The sequence below is a fragment of the Schistocerca gregaria genome, chromosome 11 (genome assembly GCF_023897955.1).
Source record: "Schistocerca gregaria isolate iqSchGreg1 chromosome 11, iqSchGreg1.2, whole genome shotgun sequence".
In the NCBI taxonomy this organism is placed as follows: domain Eukaryota; kingdom Metazoa; phylum Arthropoda; class Insecta; order Orthoptera; family Acrididae; genus Schistocerca; species Schistocerca gregaria.
This window is the reverse complement of record NC_064930.1, coordinates 110562250-110582298: the sequence shown is the minus strand read 5'-3', so window position 1 is coordinate 110582298 and position 20049 is coordinate 110562250. Positions and strand designations below refer to the sequence as shown.

The 20049-nt window shown below is 42.9% G+C and overlaps 1 protein-coding gene across 1 annotated transcript in view; it reads right to left on the bottom strand.

Annotated features, from left to right (window-relative positions):
- Nucleotides 1-19476, bottom strand: part of LOC126295311 (probable cationic amino acid transporter) — a 575633-nt gene extending 556157 nt beyond the window's left edge. The window contains exon 1 of the mRNA XM_049987757.1: nt 19376-19476. The gene's annotated coding sequence lies outside the window, so the exon portion shown is untranslated. The remainder of the gene's footprint in view (nt 1-19375) is intronic.
- Nucleotides 19477-20049: the final 573 nt, after the last annotated feature.

Sequence of the window (20049 nt, the reverse complement as noted above, 5' to 3'; positions counted from 1 at the left end):
CCTGTGACGAAACGCGCCGCTCTTCTTTGGATCTTCTCTATCTCCTCTATCAACCCGACATCGTACGGATTCCACACTGATGAGCAATACCCAAGTAGAGGTCGAACGAGTGTTTCGTAAGCCACCTTCTTTGTTGATGGACTACATTTTCTAAGGATTATCGCAATAAATCTCAACCTGGTACCCGCCTTACCAACAATTACTTTTATATGATCATTCCACTTCAACTCGTTCCGCACGCATACTCCCAGATATTTTACTGAAGTAACTGCTACCAGTGTTTGTTCCGCTATGATGTAATCATACAATAACGGATCCTTCTTTCTATGTATTCGCAATACATTACGTTTGTCTATGTTCAGGGTCAGTTGCCACTCCTTGCACCAAGTGCCTATCCGCTGCAGATCTTCCTGCATTTCGCTACAATTTTCTATTGCTGCAACTTCTCTGTATACTACAGCATCATCCGCGAAAAGTCGCACGGAACTTCCGACACTATCTACTAGGTCATTTATATATATTGTGAAAAGCAATGGTCCCATGACACTCCCCTGTGGCACGCCAGAGGTTACTTTAACGTCTGTAGACGTCTCTCCATTGATAATAAGTGTTTGCTAAAAACTCTTCAATCCAGCCACACAGCTGATCTGATATTCCGTAGGCTCTTACTTTGTTTATCAGGCGACAGTGCGGAACTGTATCGCACGCGTTTCGGAAGCCAAGGAAAATGGTATCTATCTGCGAGCCAGTATCTAATATTTTCTGGGTCTCATGAACAAATAAAGCGAGTTGGCTCTCACACTACCGCTGTTTCCGGAATCCATGTTGATTCCTACAGAGTAGATGCTGGGTTTCCAGAAACGACATGATACGCGAGCAATGCCGCATAGCCTGGCTGACCAACACTTCCGATCTCATGAAGAAGTCACAAATTGGATCGATTCGTGGATCGCTTCAGAAGATGAACAACTTTTTCGCGCGGGATTGGTACACTGCCCGAAAGATGGGAGAAAGTAGCGGCCAGCGATGAAGAGTACTTTGAACGATACATGTGTAACCAGTTTGTTTCATTAAAGCCTCAAATGTTGGAGAAAAAAACGGCGGAAGCAAAGTTGTACACGTTATAGTAATGATCTTTTGAAAATAATTTAGTTTCGTGACTGAAACAGAGTCGTTTGGTTTTTACCCCTCAGGAAATTTCATTTTACCCCTCAAGGGGTAATTACCCGCAAGTTGGGAACGACTGACCTAGTAGGAGCGAAATACCTGTAGAGTGGTGGGCGATCCGCTTAGGTGCAGAGTACAGAGGGGTTGTTGACCTCTGCCCTCTGTTCGACCTCGCGCATGACCAGACGCGGTCGATATCGCCCCGTCTCAAGGTGGCGTGGGGGGGAGGGGGGGGGGGGGGAGAGGATGGAACCAAACTTGGTATCTGGCGTTCGCCGCTGTCGCAGGATGTTCGCCGATACAGGCCGTCCGGCAAACTCCTGTTATACACCCCTACAAGACACAAGGGGAACGGAGTAGATGAAAGTTTTACATATGGAGGGAGGAATTAAGAGAGGTACATATAGATCTACGTGATTACTATGCTATTCACAATACAGTGCCCGGCAGAGGGTTCAATGAACCAGCTTCCAGCTGTCTCTCTACCGTTCCACTCTCGAACGGCACGCGGGAAAATCGAGCACTTAAATTTTTCTGTGCGGGCCCTAATTTCTCTTATTTTATCGTGATGATCATTTCTCCTTACGTAGGTGGGCGCCAACAGAATGTTTTCGTAATCGCAGGAGAAAACTGGTGATTGAAATTTCATGAGAAGATCCCGTCGCAACGAAAAACGCCTTTGTTTTAATGGTTGCCACTCCAATTCACGTATCATGTATGTGAGATAAGAGTCCAAGGAATATAAAAGCTACTGGAATCACTCAACAGAGGAGAACTGACGAGATACCAATTCGATTCTACACAGAGTACGCGAAAGAACTTGCCCCCCTTCTAACAGCCGTGAACCGCAAGTCTCTAGAGGAACGGAAGGTTCCAAACGATTGGAATAGAGCACAGGTAGTGCCAGTCTTCAAGAAGGGTCGTCGAGCAGAGGCGCAAAACTATAGGCCTATATCTCTAACATCGATCTGCTGTAGAATTTTAGAACATGTTTTTTACTCGCGTATCATGTCGTTTCTGGAAACCCAGAATCTACTCTGTAGGAATCAACATGGATTCCGGAAACGGAGATCGTGTGAGACACAACTCGCTTTCTTTGTTCACGAGACCCAGAAAATATTAGATACAGGCTCCCAGGTAGATGTTATTTTCCTTGACTTCCGGAAGGCGTTCGATACAGTTCCGCACTGTCGCCTGATAAACAAAGTAAGAACCTACGGAATATCAGACCAGCTGTGTGACTGGATTGAAGAGTTTTTAGCAATCAGAACACAGCATGTTGTTCTCAATGGAGAGACGTCTACAGACGTTAAAGTAACCTCTGGCGTGCCACAGGGGAGTGTTATGGGACCATTGATTTTCACAATATACAGTATATAAATGACCTAGTAGACAGTGTCGGAAGTTGCATGCGGCTTTTCGCGGATGATGCTGTAGTATAGAGAGGAGTTTCAGCATTAGAAAATTGTAACGAAATGCAGGAAGATCTGCAGCGGATAGGCACTTGGTGCAGGGAGTGGCAACTCTCCCTTAACATAGACAAATATAATGTATTGCGAATACATAGAAAGAAGGATCCTTTATTGTATGATTATATGATAGCGGAACAAACACTGGTAGAAGCTACTTCCGTAAAATATCTGGGAACGTACGGAACGATTTGAAGTGCAATGATCATATAAAATTAATTGTTGGTAAGGCGGGTGCCAGGTTGAAGTTCATTGGGAGAGTCCTTAGAAAATGTAGTCCATCAACAAAGGAGGTGGCTTACGAAGCACTCGTTCCACCTATACTTGAGTATTGATCATCAGTGTGGGATCCGTACCAGGTCGGGTTGACAGAGGAGATAGAGAAGATCCAAAGAAGAGCGGCGCGTTTCGTCACAGGGTTATTTGGTAAGCGTGGTAGCGTTACGGAGTTGTTTAGCAAACTCGAGTGGCAGACTCTGCAAGAGAGGCGATCTGCATCGCGGTGTAGCTTGCTGTCCAGGTTTCGAGAGGGTGCGTTTCTGGATGAGGTATCGAATATATTGCTTCCCCCTACTTATACCTCCCGACGAGATCACGAATGTAAAATTAGAGAGTTTCGAGCGCGCACGGAGGCTTTCCGGCAGTCGTTCTTCCCACGAACCATACGCGACTGGAACAGAAAAGGGAGGTAATGACAGTGGCACGTAAAGTACCCTCCGTCACACACCGTTGGGTGTCTTGCGGAGTATAAATGTAGATGTAGATGCAGATGTATCTCGCCTATTTCGCGATAACATAAACCGAGCTGCCCTTCTTTGTACTTTTTCGATGTCATCCGTCAGTCCCAACTTATGCGGATCCCATACCGCACAGCAATAACCAAGAATAGGGCGGACAAGCGTGGTGTAAGCAGTCTCTTTAGTAGACCTGTTGCACCTTCCAAGTGTTCTGCCATTGAATCGCAGTCTTTCGTTTGCTCTACCCACAATATGTGATCGTTCCAATTTACGTTGTTTGTAATTGTAATCCCTAAGTATTTAGCTGAATTTACAGCCTTCAGATTTGTGTGACTTACCGCGTACTCAAAATTTAGCTGATTTCTTTTAGTTCTCATGTGAACGACTTCACACTTTTCTTTATTCAGGGTCAATTGGCACCATTCGCACCATACAGATATCTTATCTAAATCATTTTGCAATTCGTTTTGATCATCTGATGACTTTATAAGACGGTAAATGACAGCATCATCTGCAAATAGTCTAAGACATCTACTCAGATTGCCTCCTATGCCGTTGATATAGATCAGGAACAACAGACGGCCTATAACACTTCTGTTTTACTAAATGACTTTTGCGTCTATTACTACGAACTGTGAGCTTTCTGACAGGAAATCACGAATCCAGTCGCACAACTGAGGCGATACTCCGTAGGCACGCAGTTTGACTAGAAGACGCTTGTGAGGAACGGTGTCGAAAGCCTTCTGGAAATCTAAAAATACGGAATGAATTTGACTCCCCTGTTGATAGCACTTATTACTTCATGAGTGTAAAGAGCTAGTTGTTGTTTACAGGAACGATATTTTTTGAAACCGTCCTGACTATGTGTCAATAAATCGTTTTCTTCGAGGTTCTTCATAATGTTCGAATTCAGTATGTTCCAAAACCCTACTGTAAATAGACGTTAGTGATATAGGCCTGTAATTCAGCGGATTACTCCTACTTCACTTTTTGGGTATTGGTGTGACTTGAGCAATTTTCCATTCTTTAGGTACGGATGTTTCTGCCAGCGAATGGCTGGCTCAAAATGGCTCTGAGCACTATGGGACTTAACATCTGTCCCCTAGAACTTAGAACTACTTAAACCTAACTAACCTAAGGACATCACACACATCCGTCCCCGAGGCAGGATTCGAACCTGCGACCGTAGCAGTCGGGCGGTTCCGGACTGAGCGCGTAGAACCGCTAGACCACCGCGGCGGGCGCGAATGGTTGTAGATGATTGTTAATGACGGATGATAACGGACGGCCCCACCGAGCTGCCATCGTGGAGGAGTACCTTGAAACAGAAGATATCAGGCGAATGGAGCGGCCTGCCTGTTCTCCAGACCTAAACCCCATCGAGCACGGCTGGGATGCTCTCGGTCGACGTATCGCTGCACGCCTTAAAACCCCTACGACACCTCAGGAGCTCCGACAGGCACTGGTGCAAGAATGGGAGGCTATACCCCAGCAGCTGCTCGACCACCTGATCCAGAGAATGGCAACCCGTTGTGTGGCCTGTGTACGTGTGCATGGTGATCATATCACATACTGATGTCGGGGTACATGCGCAGGAAACAGTGGCGTTTTGTAGGACATGTGTTTCGGGACGGTTTTCTCAACTTATCACCAATACCATGGACTCACAGATCTGTGTCCTGTGTGTTCCCTATGTGCCTATGCTATTAGCGCCGGTTTTGTTTAGTGCCACGTTGTGTGGCACCACATTCCGCAATTATCCTTTATTTATGAGCATGAGTGTAGATTACGTACTCTGCAACCACCTGTACAATTATTCAGCTTCCAGCATTATCGTAGATAAAGATGAGATTTACGTATCTCGAACAAAATTTAATTATAAGATCTATAATCTCCCGAGGTACAGAATTTCCCCATTACGACCAACTCTGGGGTGCTATTCCAGTGCTGGAGAGCACCAGCAGTAGTAACGATTTAGGGGGAAAATAGAAGATCTGAAATTTGCGTTGGAGAGGGCATTGGACTTGAGTAATCCGTGCAGCAGTGTGGAGCATAGTGCTGCGCTGATATAGTGATCAGCTTTCTTGCATAGTAAACATGGAGACCTGGGTTCAAGTCCCGGTCGTAGCACAAATTTTAATTCATTTATTCAGGTGCCACCATTATCAACTGTACAACATGACGGCCTTTATATCTTATTCAGTCGGCGAACTGAGTAAAGGTATAATGAATGTCTACATGCTTCTGTACATATCGTAACCTCTATTTACCTTATTCCTATTATCCCTGCGCAGGGTTATGCCACGATCGCAGCACAGGTGTTGCGAATCCTTCTTCAAATGACGGTTCTCTAAATCTAACCAACAGTATTTCCAAAGAACTACATAGTCTCACTTCCAAGTCACCGAAGTTCCCCAAGCATCTCTGGTGCACTTTGGTATATGATCCTGGCAGCACGTCCTTGAATTCTTCCCATGTCTACTCTATCGGCCTACTCGAAACTGAGGACAGTACTCTAGAATTGGTCGCACCATTGTCTTTCGTGCGGTTTTCTCTACACATGCAACACACTTTCCCAACAAATTTAACAAGCCAACCTTCCGAATTTTGTCACTACTTAGAGGACTTCACATTAGTCTCCTAAAGCAGTACGAGGCAATTATCAAAATACCTCGAATAAATCGCATTTGCGAATTATAATTTGCCCCAACGCTGTTAACTTGAATAAATTTGTGATGTACTGAGCGAATTCGTCGGTAGCCCAGCGTGTAGCATAATACGATTGAAATCACAAAATCTCACTTCTAACATATTTCCTTTTCCCACTTTATTTAAATTCCGCATTTGTTATGAAATGGAAATGTTAATTAAGAAATATGGAACAAAAAATTTTGATAAATTAATTAATATCCATAAATTATTGTTGTACAAATTAATGCGTATAATTTTATTGTACTATTTTCTTTCTGCATCTTACTGAACTTCCCCTCTAATTGATTCCTTGTATGTAATTAATCACTGTGTATGTGTATTAATGCTATAGCACCATTGTAGTAATTTTAAATGCTGGATGTGGGAAATAAATTAATAAGTAAATAAAAAATCACTCCTTTTCATTTTTAGCATGAGTACTCACAGTGGTGCAAAACATCAAACACAAAATCAAATACTTTGTCATTTCTAAAGCTTAAACAATATTATTCATGTAACTTAATTTTTTACATTAAAAAAAGAATTTCGCATTAATGTATCAAATTTTAATTTATTTTATACTACATGTAATCAAACATAAAAATACTACTTTATATTAAAAAATTGATTCAGTATTTGTTAATTAACATATTCACTTGTTAATAATAATGGAATTCAAATAGAGCAAAAAAAATTCCCAGCAGCGAGATTCAAATAATCAATTTCACGATTTCAATTGGATTAAGCTACACGCGTTTTTTACAATAATTTTTTGGTATTATTTACATTTTCATATTTTTTCATAAAATTATAAAAAACGGTAAGGCTTATTAAAGACTCAATTTTCAGAGAAAACACAAAAAGTCTGACAAACTTTTGGTAAGATTATTCACGTTATATACGTCACTTAAATTATGAAGTGACTGAGGATACATTCAGTAACAAGGAAGAACGGAAATAGAAATAAAAACTGGTATCACTCACAGTATGACACAACAGCACCACAAAAAGTATAAATAAATTTTTAAAATTAATGCGGATTATACTTTCCGATCTTTGACACGTCTTTGTAGCTTTGCTGAAGTGCTTGTTTTCTAACGAGTCTATCAAAAACTTAATTTTATTTGTACTTCTTCTGAGGTAGAAACACGGTGAGCTACCGACGAATTCATTAAGATATTACATATGTTGACTTCTTGGTAGCGCTTGGAATTGCTCTAATTTTGAAACGTGATTTCTTTCAGTTATTTTGGTAATTGTATCGCACTCTTTCAGAAAATTCGTGTCCAGAAGGTGACCTTAAAGACAAGTCAGTATGGATAAAATCGGAGAGTGTAACTCTGTAAAGTACCCTTGTAGGTCTTCCACTGATCGTCCGTACCTAATACTGTTTTCAGGTCTTAGGATTACAGCTAAATACTTATAAAATATCACATGCCCAAGAAGATGTTCGTCGTTATTCTCGTAATCAGACAAAAGCAGTTTCTTTCTCCTTGTTACGCGTATGTAGGGTAGCTCCAGATTTCAAGAGAGATGTCATTCGCTAAACTAACTGGAAATTTTGGCCAAGTCTCCCTATATTTTCTAACACTCGGCCACCTTCTTTGTATCCAACAGGATGATTAGCTATCTGGTAATTCATTTGCGCGTTTCGAGAACGCTACAGATCCGTTTCTCCAAAATAGTAACAAGTTTTACTAAAGTTTTTTGGCTTTGCTTGACGCCTCCTAAAATAACGGCAGTAGCCATTCCTCACAGCGTTTTCAAATACACGTACAAAAAAACTTCAGACTTTAAAAAAAAAATAAAACGGTACACTTCCTTACGTAAAAGAAATGCCACATGCGTACTGAGTCTCCACTAGGGGTCCATGGAACAATTGAAGCTAGTCTTCTTCGGAGATGTTGTCCAAACTGCAGCATGATGAATATAATTTTAGAGACGTTGCTGAAAATGTCGTCATTTACCTTAATTCACAACCCGAAGTTACATTTTTATTTTTGCACGGACTTTTCAAACGCCCCTCGTACTAGAAATAGAGTAATACGAAACGTGTTTGTAAAATTATTTGCAGTCTGTCTCCGGGAAGTGACGTTTTCGCAAAACAGAAACAGTGCCGTAAGAATCGTGTATCACAAGAAAGGAGAGAGACAAGGTACTCAAAACTAAATACAAGCAAAGTTGCTCTAGGTAACGCACAAGACATGAAATAAAACCAAGTACATCAGAAGAGAAACACAGTGAGGTGACAAAAGCCATGGGATATACGACACGGACTCAGCAAGCTGCTGGAATCCTGCGCACAAATATTGAGCTATGCTGCCGCTATAGCCGTCCACAATCGTTGCAGTGTTGCCAGGGCAGGATTTTGTACGCGAACTGGCCCCTCTATTACATCCCATAGATGTCCGATTGGTTCCATATCGCGTGATCGAGGTGGCCATCTCATTCGCTCGAATTGTCCAGTACATTCTTCAAACCAGTCACGAACAATTGAGGTCCGGTGATACACGCTACTGGCCATTAAAATTGCTACAGCAAGAAGAAATGCAGATGATAAACGGGTATTCATTGGACAAATATATTATACTAGAATTTGGGTGCATAGTTCGTGAGAAATCAGTACCCACAACAACCACCCCTGGACGTAATAACGGCCTCGATACGCCTGGGCATTGAGTCAAACAGAGCTTGGATGGCGTGTACAGGTACAGCTGCCCGTGCAGCTTCAACACGATACCACATTTCATCAAGAGTAGTGACTGGCGTATTGTGACCAGCCAGTTGCTCGGCCACCATTGACCAGACGTTTTCAGTTGGTTAGAGATCTGGAGAATGTGCTGGCCAGGGCAGCAGTCGAACATTTTCTGTATCCAGAATGGTCCGTACAGGACCTGCAATATGCGGTCGTGCATTATCCTGCTGAAATGTAGGGTTTCGCAGGGATCGAATGTGTATGATAAATCGATGGAACGTTGTAGGTGTCGCCACCAGCGCCAACCTTCTGTGAATGGTCTGAAAAGCTAATCAAAAATTTGCATATCACAGCATCTGCTTTCTGTCGGTTAAGTTTCGCGTCTGTAGCACGTCATCTCTGTGGTGTAACAATTTTACTGACCAGTAGTGTATTTGAGATCATTAACTCTATGAATGACAGTAGATGGTCTCCAAGAAGCCGAACGTAACTATTCCCAGCCAGTGATCGGTTCACATGCACCAAAACACGCTCACCATTCCACGTAAACGAAGCCCGCATTATCATGGAGCCACCACCAGCTTGGACAGTGCCTTGTTGACAATATGGGTTGGTGGCTTTGTGGGATCTGCGCCATCTTGTTGCTGTTGTGCTCGTCAATCCTGAGACTGGTTTGATGCAGCTCTCCATGCTACTCTACCCTGTGCAAGCTTCTTCATCTCCCAGTACCTACTGCAACCTACATTCATCTGAATCTGCATAGAGTATTCATCTCTTGGTCTCCCTCTACGAGTTTTACCCTCCACACTGCCCTCCAGTATTAAATTGATCATCCCTTGATGCCTAAGAACATGTCCTACCAACCGATCCCTTCTTCCAGTCAAGTTGTGCCACAAACTCCTCTTCTCACCAATTGTATTGAATACCGCCTGATTAGTTACGTGATCTGCCCATCTAATCTTCATCATTCTTCAGTAGCACCACATTTCGAAATTTTCTATTCTCTTCTTGTCCAAACTATTTATCGCCCATGTTTCACTTCAATACATGGCTACACTCCATAAAAATACTTTCAGAAACGACTTCCTGACACTTAAATCTATACTCGATGTTAAAAAATTTCTCTTCTTCAGAAACGCTTTCCTTGCCATTGCCTGTCTACATTTTATACCTCTCTACTTCGACCACTATCAGTTATTTTGCTCCCCAAATAGCAAAACTCCTTTACTACTTTAAGCGTCTCATTTCCTAATGTAATTCTCTCAGCATCACCCGACTTAATTCGACTACATTCCATTATCCTCGTTTTGCTTTTGTTAATGTTCATCTTGTACCCTTCTTTCAAGACACTGTCCAATGCGTTCAACTGCTCTTCCAAGTCCTTTGCCGTCTCTGACAGAATTACAATGTCATCAGAGAACCTCAAAGTTTTTATTTCTTTTCCATGCATTTTAATACCTACCCCGAATTTTTCTTTTGTTTCCTTTACTGCTTGCTCAATATACAGATTGAATAACATCGGGGAGAGGCTACCTGTCTCGCTCCTTTCCCAACGACTGCTTCCCGTTTGTGCCCGTCGACTCTTATAACTGCCATCTGGTTTTTGTACAAATTGTAAGTAGCCTTTAGCTCCCTGTATTCTACCCCTGCCAGCTTCAGAATTTGGAAGAGAGTATTCCAGTCAACATTGTCAAAAGCTTTCTCTAAGTCTACAAATGCTAGAAATGTAGGTTTGGCTTTCCTTAATCTTTCTTCTAAGATAAGGTGTAAGGTAAATATTGCCTCACCTGTTCCAACATTTCTACAGAATCCAAACTGATCTTCCCCGAGGTCGACTTCTACCAGTTTTTCCATTCGTCTGTAAAGAATTCGCGTTAGTATTTTGGAGCTGTGACTTATTAAACTGATAGTTCGGTAATTTTCACATCTGTCAGCACTTGCTTTCTTTGGAATTGGAATTATTATATTTTGCGCCATACTCGAACCCTACCTTCAGCTCTTAACAACTGAGATTGGGACTCATAAGGCCAGATCAAGGTTTGCCAGTCTTCAGCACTCAGCACTCCGTCTTCAGCCCACGAGTGGCCTACCAGGACCATCCGACCGCCGTGTCATCCTCAGTTGAGGATGCAGATAGGAGGAGCGTGGGTTCAGCACACCGCTCTCCCAGCCGTTATGATGGTTTTCTTTGACCGGAGCCGCTACTGTTCGGTCGCGTATCTCCTCAATTGGCATCACGAGGCTGAGAGCACCCCGAAAAATGGCAACAGCGCATGGCGGCCCGGATGGTCACCTATCAAGTGCCGGCCACGACCGACATCGCTTAACTTCGGTGATCTCACAGGAACCGGTGTATCCACTGCAGCAAGGCCGTTGCCTGCCAGTCTTCAGGATCCAATCGATGTGGTCACGAGCCCGGGAGAGTCGAAGCTGTGCTGTTAGCAAAGGGACTCGCGTTGGTCGTCTGCTGCCACAGCCCATTAACGCCAAATTTGGCAGCACTGTACGAGCGTTCACCGCACGTCCCACATTGATTTCTGCAGTTAGACTGCTCTCTGTCGTTAAGTGAAGGCCATCGGCCACTGCGTTGCCCATGGTGAGAGGTAACGCATGAAATTTGGTATTCTCGGCACACTCATGAGACTGTGAATCCATGAATACTGAAATCTCTGGCCACTGCTAAATTGTAATGTCACATTCGCCTAGCTCCATTTACTATTCCGCGTTCAAAGTGCGTTAGTCACATCAGAAGCCATTTCCTACAGATGAGTGCTCCGAAATGTACTACCCTTTTATACACTACTGGACATTAAAATTGCTACACCACGAGGCTGGCTTGCTATAGACGCGAGATTTAACCGACAGGAAGAAGATTTTGTGATACGCAAATGATTAGCTTTTCAGAGCATTCACACGAAGTTGGCGCCGGTGGCGACACCTACAACGTGCTGACATCTGGAATGTTTCCAACCGATTTCTCATACACAAACAGCACTTGACCGGCGTTGCCTGGTGAAACGTTGTTGTGATGCCTCGTGTAAGGAGGAGAAATGCGTACCATCACGTTTCCGACTTTGATAAAGGTCGGATTGTAGCCTATCGCGATTGCGGTTTATCGTATCGCGACATTGCTGCTCGCGTTGGTCGAGATCCAATGACTGCTAGCAGAATATGGAATCGGTGGGTTCAGGAGGGTAATGCGGAACGCCGTGCTGGATCCCGACGGCCTCGTATCACTAGCAGTCGAGATGACAGGCATCTTATCCGCACAGCTGTAACGGATCGTGCAACCACGTCTCGATCCCTGAGTCAACAGATAGAGACGTTTGCAAGACAACAACCATCTGCACGAACAGTTCCACTACGTTTGCAGCAGCACGGACTATCAGCTCGGAGACCGTGGCTGCGGTTACCCTTGACGCTGCATCACAGACAGGAGCGCCTGTGATGGTGTACTCGACGACGAACCTGGGTGCACCAATGGCAAAACGTCATTTTTTCGGAAGAATCCAGGTTCTGTTTACAGCGTCATGATGGTCGCATCCGTGTTTGGCGGCATCGCGGTGAAAACACATTGGAAGCTTGTATTCGTCATCGCCATACTGGCGTATCACGCGGCGTGATGGTATGGGGAGATATCGGTTACACGTCTCGGTCACCTCTTCTTCGCATTGACGTTACATTTCAGATGTGTTACGACCCGTGGCTCTACCCTTCATTCGATCGCTGCGAAACCCCACATTTCAGCAGGATAATGCATCACTACATGTTGCAGGTCCTGTATGGGTCTTTCTGGCCACAGAAAATGTTCGACTGCTGCCCTGGCCAGCACATTCTCCAGATCTCTCACCAATTTAAAACGTCTGGTCAATGTTGGCCGAGCAACTGGCTCGTCACAATACGCCAGTCACTACTCTTGATGAACTGTGGTATCGTGTTGAAGCTACACTGGCAGCTGTATCTGTACACGCCATACGAGGTCTGTTTGACTCAATGTCCCGTCGTATCGAGGCCGTTATTACGTCCAGAGGTCGTTGTTCTGGGTACTGATTTCTCAGGATCTATGCACCCACATGTCAGTTCTAGTATGATATATTTGTCCAATAAATACCCGTTTATCATCTGCATTTCTTGTTGGTGTAGCAATGTCAATGGCCAGTAGTACAGCTTGTGTACGCATACTATCGCCACCTGTGTATGTACATGTGGCTGTCCCATTTCGGCACCTGACGGTAAGTAAAGAAGTAATTGGATGTTAATCAACTAAATAAATAAGCTGGATGTAGAAGTGCATGTAGCAGAATGTGACGTTTTCTAATGATTAACGGATTGCATTCAGAGAAGCAATGAGGTTTTAGCAGCTCGTCTACGATCAATATGTTTCACTAAAGCTATTTACTCGCTTTCAAGCGAATGTGTTCCAGCAGCCCTGGAGAAGCAAGACTTTGGTACTACCGACGTTAGTATTCCGTGGAATAAATGCATCGGTGCAACACTTTCCGTTATACGGTAATGTTGGGGAAAATGCTTTACCAGTCACAACCGAAGGCGTTTTATTCAAAACACGACCGGCTCTAGACTTATGGACATCTTTAGTTGATTATATTCGGTTTTGTTGGAGTTCATTAGTGGTCGAGTATCCAAAATTTCCGCAGTACTTGATCAGGACAATGGAAAATTCAGAAATGATACAAGAGGCAGGCGAGGAGATCCTAATTTACCGAAGTGAGGAGATTCTAATTTATCGAAGCTATTTTTTGAAGTTCGGCATTAACTTTTGACATCCCTATAATGAGAAACAGAAGAGAGGATAAGTCTTAATGGAAATTTAAGATAAGACTAAAAGTCGCTTATAATGAGAGAAAGTAATGAAATAGTTAATAATTAACCGAATTTGCCGTCGGTGTCTGGCTCAGCTTGATGATATCAAAGAGGAAACACTTTTTAATGTTCTCCAAAACTGTATTTATTGGATCATGAAGTGACTTTCGGCTTCAACCAATTATCCATATATAAACGGAAGTGTTATTGATGGCGCGGAATGCTTCTGGTACGCTAAACCCGACATACAAAACGAAGCTTGTGACATACCTGTAAACGAAAGTTTGCTATCGGCGTATATTAATTACGAGCACTGAGGAAGGATTTTTTCAACTCGAAAACTATTCAAAAACTGAAGCAGAAGGCTACTCCGGATAGACATATTATTTTTTTAAAAAACAGTGTAAATATAATTATATCCCTATTTTTCTGTCTCAGTTGCACAGACTATTTGGCTTCATGGAGACTAGTTTCGAAGTGTTCCATTCATTATCGAACCATTATCTCTGTTAATTCAACAGCTTTCTATCACCGTTAAAAGTACAGCAATAGTTGAAATCTAAAAAAAAGTTTTCTGGCACTCAAAATGGTTCAAATGGCTCTGAGCACTACGGTGCTTAACTGCTGTGGTCATCATTCCCTTGAACTTACAATTACTTAAACCTAACTAACCTAAGAACATCGCACACATCCATGCTCGAGGCAGGATTCGAACCTGCGACTGTAGCAGTCGCACGGTTCCGGACTGCGCGCCTAGAACCGCGAGACCACCGCGGCCGGCTGGCACTCTCTCTGTTCAAAATCACAGTAGTTCATTAGAATGCTTATAAGACGCCTGGCTTTTTCTGAAATAATTAATAATAACATTTGTTCATCTATTCATAACCGCTCAACGTCAAACTTTAAGGTACAGAATGTTCAAAGCTTTACAGTTATGAAGAGATGTACGAATGTTATTATTAATCATTACAGAAGAAGCCACGTGTGTTATAACCTATATAATGAACTATTGCTATTTTGAACATACAGAGTGTCAGAACACTACTTATCTAGTTTAATAAGCGTATGTTACTGTACGTTTCGACTATTGATGTACTTTTTTTCATGTATATTTTAATATGTGAATTTTACATTTTGACTAATGACGTACGATACTTTTAACAAGATATTTTTAACTTAGGTGGTGGTTCGATAACTACCTGAAAAGTTGGAATCTAGTCACCTTTGACCCGAAATAGCTGTGCAAGTGAGACAGAACAATAAAAAAATAGACTTGATAGAATTGTTGATCCTTTTACCAATGGAGAGTCAAAGTTGAGTTTCATGTCAATGCCAAAATCAGTATTTCAATTTTAAAATTATATACTGCAACTATAAGCAAACATGTTTGTTGGACACATGTAAAGTAACAATAGGAATGCAGCTAAAAAGGCTAATTTTAAGTACATTCAATCTAAGTTACTTTCCGACCATATCTCATTAATGAATAACCTGAAATTGGTTTTTACAAGCATCCAAGAGTTTAAGAGCCCACGTTTGGCGACAAGAAATAAAAACGTTTGTGAGTCGTGACTTGAATGACATAAGATATGGAAGAAATCGGCTTTCAGAAAATGTGAATTTAAAAATGTTTATTGCAACTGTCTCAGTTCCAAATTATCACAAATGAGAGATGATTTCGTTCACTTAATGACAATCTTCGAATCTGCTATGGCAATAATTGTGAAAACTAATTTTTATTATCTGAAAAGAACACAGTCATAAGCAGTAAAATCACTACGGCAGATTTGCAGCTATAGTGTTATAATGCTAGTCTTCTTATTTGATTATTTATGAGTGTGATCTTTCATTAAAAAAATTGGCTTTTCACAACTCGTGATTAATCAGATCTGAAGATGATAATTAAGTGATAGGAACCAGTTATCATTTGGGACAAGCTGCAACTGAGATTGTTGCAATAAATACTTCTAAAATATGGAGATGCCTCATCTCTCATAACACTAGTTCATTCATCATCAAAAATGAGTTCACTTCAAGTTGCCAAAATTATATTAAAAATTCTGTTAAAAGAAATGTAAGTATCCCAGTTCAATGAAGGTGATTTGCAACAGGGTTTGAAACATATACTGTGTCGGAACATTATGAAATACCTCGAAGAAAACGATATACACAGCCAACGTGGATTCAGGGAATGTAATTCTTGTGGAGCTCACGTGCTCTTTGTTCACTGGAGGACTGGAGCTAAATGAGTGCTATCGACAAATTGATTCCTTATTTTTAGATTTCCAGTAGCCTTTTGACACTGGCTCCACACAAACGACTTCTAATAAAGTTGCGTGCTGACGAAGTATCGTCTCAGATCGTCTCAGTTGTACGACTGGATTCGTGATTTGCTGTCAGAAAGGTGACAGCACGTAGTAACTGACGGGAAGTCATCTAGTGAAACAGAAGCGATGTCTGACGTTCCCCGAGGAAGTGTTATAGGCCGTCTGGTCTTCCTAACCTATAAAACGATTTAGGAGACAATGTGACCAGTACTTTTAGAATGTTTGAAAATAATATGTAGTAAACTCGTCTGAATATCAGAATCAATTGGAAAATGTTCCCCACAAGATACTTGCGTCGTGTGAAAAGTGGTAGTTTACCTGGAACAATAAAGAACAGTAGGTCCTCCACACGAATACTAAAAAAATTCGTTAAATTTCGGTTGCATGATAAACGAAAGAATGTTTAAGCTTGAAGATAAATTAGAAACCTAGGGAGTATAGTTACAAACAATTTAAAATGTAACCATCACGCCGGCCGTTGTGGCCGTGCGGTTCTAGGCGCTTCAGTCTGGAACCGCGCGACCGCTACGGTCGCATGTTCGAATCCTGCCTCGGCCATGGTTCAAATGGCTCTGAGCACTATGCGACAACTTGTGAGGTGATCAGCCGCCTAGAACTTAGAACTAATTAAACCTAACTAACCTAAGGACATCACACACATCCATGCCCGAGGCAGGATTCGAACCTGCGACCGTAGCGGTCGCACAGCTCCAGACTGTAGCGCCTAGAACCGCACGGCCACTCCGGCCGGCCGCGCATGGGTGTTTGTGGTCCTCAGATGTTAAGTCCCATTTTGAAACCATCACAAGGAAAAAACGTTTCGGTAAGGCGAACCAGATCCCGCTTTTTATTAGCAGAGTGTGTAGTAAATCTACTGAATTGCCTATACTACGCTTGTCCGGCCTTTCCTGTAGTATTGCTGTGTTTTGTGGAATCTTTACCAGATTGGAATGACGGAGGGCATTGAAAAAGTGCAAAGGAGAGCGGTTCGGTCTGTAACATCGCGAAATACGGGAAAAGGGTGTCACAGATACGACAAGCGAGTTTGGGTGGCAGTCAGTAAAATAAAGACGTTTTTCGCTGCTGCGAGATACTTTCACGAAATTTCAATGACCATCTTTGTAGTCCGAGTGCGAAAAAATATTTTATTGGCTCCCATCTACGTGCGGGGTAACTACCATCGTAATAATGATCAGAAATCCAAGCTCGCACGGAAAGACTTACGTGTTATTACAATGAGATGAATACCCATAGCTACATACAGGCGTTGATATAAGTCACCGGGGCAGTTAAAAATGCGTGCCCCGACCGGGACTCGAACCCGGGATCTCCTGCTTACATGACATACCCTCAACCCACCTTTCTTTTTTTACTTTTTATTTTCTTTTCTCGGTGTTGTTCGTTTCGTTTGGTCTGGGCGGACGTCACATGACACCCGTTCAAGTTGATCGTTGATTCCCTTAGTCAGTTTTTTTTTTTCCATCTGAGCCACCGAGGACTAAGAGGATAGTTCGACTGCAGGGACTTATCTGTGGCCCGTCCGAAAGAACTGATACCATCTTCAAATTTACTTCAGTGTTAATTTTTCGTACGTGATATTCTGGAGTAGAACGGTCGGGGAATAGTCTGAAACCGGTTCTATGAAACCTGTGCCAAGCACGTAATTGTGAGCAGTCATGTGGGTGCAGCTGTGGAAAAGTCTTTGCGATTTTTCCAAATGCGGTGCCACCCGATATTTGTTGCAAGAACGCGCGGGAATGCTAACTTAATTCATATCACACGTCTACTGAAACATCCATCCAAAATAGTTATGCCCATGCCTTTCACGATTGTAGGGAGGCCCGTACAACGGTACTAAAACAGACCTGGTTTTAAATTTTAAATGTTTTTTTTAGTGGTGGACCATAGACTGCAGTTAATATGCCCTGCAGTGTAATCCGGCGCTGAAGTAAGGGTTACTGAGCGTGGGAATTTGCAAGATGCGTGTTAGGGCGTTGTAGGGGAGACAAGAGAACATAGAATGGTATCAGAGAAGAAGACTGCATCAGAGGTCCTATGACCTTAAGGAGGTATCTCGAGTAAAATGACCTCCTCACTGCCACCCAGTATCGATCCCAAAAACATCTATCATGCGGATATCCAACTCACGCTCACAGGATATGCTGAAAGCTTTGGCTCAAGGCAGCCAGGTATACCCAGTATTTCTAGACCTGAATAGCGTTGAAATCAGTAGCATACGGTCGCATGCGGTATCAGGTGAAATTTGTGACTGGATTGAGAATTTTTTGGTAAGGACGACGCACCAAATTACCCTGGATGGACAGCAACTTCTGGTTTTCCCCATTGAAGTGCTTCTCTTGGTGTTGTATATTAATGACCTACTAGACAATATTAATGGCAGCCTCAAACTTTTCGGGGATGCTGCGGTTACGTATACATTAAGCAATGCACGAAAAACGCTTGATCTGATATTCAGCCGAATATTGAGAAGATTTCAAAATAGTGCAAAGACTCGCAACTCGCTTTAAATTTGGAATCGGTCAATTCATACAAATACCTGTACGTAAGAATTTGCATGTATCACATAGGCTCAGTGGCAGGTAAAGCTCATAGCAGACATTAGTTCTTTGGTAAAATATTGGGGAAATGAAGACAGTCTGCAAAGAAAATTGATTAGAAGATACATGTTGCGACATACGCCAAATAGGATTAATGGATACTGAACGCGTACAGAGAACGGCAGCACGAATGTTAAAAAGGTTTTTTTGACTTGTGTGAGAGATGTCGAAAGAACTGAACTCAGGAATGCTTCGAGATAAACGCAAACTAAACGGCGAAAGCATTCTTAGAAAGTTTCAAGCCTCAGTTTTTCAGTGATTAATATAGAAATCTGGGAATATCGGTCACCAACCTATTGTACGAGTACGGATCGCGAAGGAAATTAAGACGAACAACAACCTACAGAGAGGCGTTTAAGTAGTAATTATTTTTGTGGATGGAACTCCAGGAAGCCCAAATAACTAGTATAACGGAAAGTATCCTCTGCCACGCACCTCACAGTCCAATGTACATGTAGATGTAGGAACAGAGATGGCCGCGAAGAGTAGATAGGAGAAGCGAGGAATTGATGAGAAGAGACGGAGTCAACCCGATTGGTGGTGTGTAGGTACGTGTAGGTGTGGCGTAGAGGTAGCCTTTCTTCAGCAGTGAACTTTAAAAAGATGATGATGAGATCTCGCGCAACGGTCTTGGCGAAGAAAATAGAGAAATTCGGGCTTGCTCAGACTCGTACTCGCATGTACCCACCGACACACACCGCAGTGTGTCTAGGCGGATTACACTCAGAGAAGTGCGAGAATCTGGAAATGAACTAATAATTTTCTTTCCCTCGCCTTTATTTTTCGTAGCGACGTGTCTCTGGCTGAAGGGGAAAAGTGCGTGGTCAGCTTTCGTCGAGCCGTGCCTTACCTGGTGGAAGGCGAGCGCAGGTACTATTGCGGGAATAGTGCGATGCCGCGAGTCTGCTTCGCGGCGACCGCTGTGCCCATCCGCACTCGGGCACGTTCGGGCAAGCACTGAGCGCCGAGCGCCCAATTCGTCGGCGGCGCCGCTGCAGTTTGCCGCAACGCCGACGCCAGTGCCGCCTGCCGGCCGCCAGCGGAACCTCGCTGCGCCGCTGCCGCCATCTCCGGGCCCGCTACATTAACTAGACGGCCGAGCCCGTCTGTAATGTAACCACAGTCCTATTTGGGGTAAATAGGGGTAATGCAGTAGGTTTAATAATGAATAAAAAAGTAGGAGTGCGTGTAAGTTACTACAAACAGCATAGTGAACGCATTATTGTGGCCAAGATAGACACAAAGCCCATGACTACTACAGTAGTACAAGTTTATATGCCAACTAGCTCTGCAGATGATGAAGAAATTGATGAAATGTATGATGAGATAAAATAAATTATTCAAGTAGTGAAGGGAGACGTCAGTAGGAAAAGGGAGAGAAGGAAACATACTAGGTGATTATGGATTGGGGCTAAGAAATGAAAGAGGAAGTTGTCTGGTAGAATTTTGCACAGAGCGTAACTTAATCATAGATAACACTTGGTTCAAGAATCATAAATGAAGGTTGTATACATGGAAGAATCC